We start from the raw sequence: 2,084 nt of genomic DNA, 5'->3' as shown, positions 1-2,084 counted from the left end.
TTTATGATCAGGCAAAACATGCAAGTATAAAATCTTCCTTGCAATACCATAGATATAGTGCCACTCGGCCAGGCATGCCAAAACACTCACATATGCATTATAATGTTCAATGGGAAATACATCGCTTTCAAGCAGGAAAGCGGAGTTCACTTCACTTAAAAAACTAAATACTTTCACCCAGGAAACGATCATTCTCTCCTCGAGAATGTCTTAATATAAACCCCGATGATTTTCCTGAACCTAACTAGTTAGGTAACACTATAGACTGTTCACGTTACAGCGCTCAGTTTAAAGTCCTTTATTTGAGGTAAATAATGGTCTCATGGTAAAGTAGAATTGGTCACTTTGAGGAGGGGGATGCAGTTTGTCCTCAGCAGGGATGACAAATAATGAAGCAGAGGTCAGGATATCTTGACCATAAAGGGGTTATTCCAAGGGGTTATTACCCCCCCTCCCCTGGAAAATCTCACAGTGGAAAAAACAACAGTCAGCAGCATGGTTTATAAAAGGTAGATGCCCAACATGAGCTAACCTTACAGCAGGTTTCATCAGTGGAATTAGAAACTGAGCCCCCGCCTCGTGTTCTCGACAGGGGATCCAGATTTTCTGAAGGCAGAGGTTTGGTTTCCAAAGTCTCTTGTACGCTGTCACACATGCTGTTCGATTTAATCAGGTGAACCAGCACTCATTGTTTGGCTCAATATAAACCTGAGATTCAGAGAGTTTTACCTTGAAGTTCTCTGCATTCAAAAGCTGGTTTGGGGGATGTGACATAGGAAATGTGTGTGTGTGTGTGCAAGTAATTGTAAAAAATCTATAGCAAAATCATGAAAGTGTAAATTTCTTTACACAAAAAAAGCCATTTAAGTAAAAGCAAACATTGCCATTTAAAGATGAATTATTTAGATTGTCTGTGTATTGGGCGGGTTAAGCGAAGGACTTAAGAAGCATTCTTAATTATCTAATATAAAACCACTGCTTTCATCACATAGATATAGCAAGGTCTTATTCAGGTATTTTTGCCATAATATGTGGTAGGACTGCAGTAGATTTCTCTACGTTCCACGGTTTCCTGAACACAATAAGACAAGATAATGAATTTCTATTTTTATTTTTCTTCAGTGGAGAAGACATTATTAACACATGTCGGGAGACAGTAAATTAAATGTAGTTGGACACAATTTAACAGAAAGAAAAGGAAGCAGCAGACTGTATTATATTTTCATGTTGTGTACGTACTGCCGTCCAATCACGTGTGCAGCTTCTGCCCTGGCTTGCACAGTGTGCGGTTTCTTGTCTCCCTCAGTTTAACTTTACCTTGTAAACCTTGTACACGTCTAAATCTACAGAGCAGGGGCGATTTTAGGATCAGACCTTTAGGGGGGCTCAGCCCCAAATGATAATGTTATTTATAATCAGTAATTTCATTGGCCAATAATCTCTGAGCTAGCTAATGAACACCAATGTCACCTAACGTTTTTCTGACACTATTACCACTATGATGGATCCAAACCTGAACCTTGATAACTTCCAATAATAACGGCCGACTTGACACAATGTTCTAACAGTCATCTATTTTCGATGCTTTACGTTTGGGTTTTAATCTGCACCATTAAATGACCAACCTCTCGTCCGGTGACTACCAACGTTAAACTTCACAGCCGTCTCCTGCTCTCCCTCTGACCAATTAGATGGAGCCAAAGACGGGAGTCTGGCACAACCTCCTCCGATTGGCCAACACAAGGTTTCTGTTTCATTGCGCCCCTCCTTTCATTGAGTGGGTTACAGGTGCATAGCTTTGGTGACAGCCACACAGGACATTAAACCTGTTGCAAGCCCTTTGGACCTGTAATTGTCTGTCCTCTGTCACTAACACACAAGTCTTTTAGTTTAGTTTTATGGTGATTTTTAGGGGGTCTAAAAAAGCCAACGCTACAGAGAGACAAAGGAACTCGTTGTGGCCTTGGAGAGGAAGGGACGTAAATATTTAGCTGATCTTCTTAATGCAGATACGTATTTGCCTGCTCTGTCCATTAAAGGAACACAAGTTAAAAGAGATAACTGTCAGCCATGACAAGAGACCA

This window comes from Etheostoma cragini, chromosome 17 (genome assembly GCF_013103735.1).
Source record: "Etheostoma cragini isolate CJK2018 chromosome 17, CSU_Ecrag_1.0, whole genome shotgun sequence".
Classification (NCBI taxonomy): Eukaryota; Metazoa; Chordata; class Actinopteri; order Perciformes; family Percidae; genus Etheostoma; species Etheostoma cragini.
The sequence above is the reverse complement of the archived record's forward strand: the minus strand, read 5'-3'. Positions refer to the sequence as shown.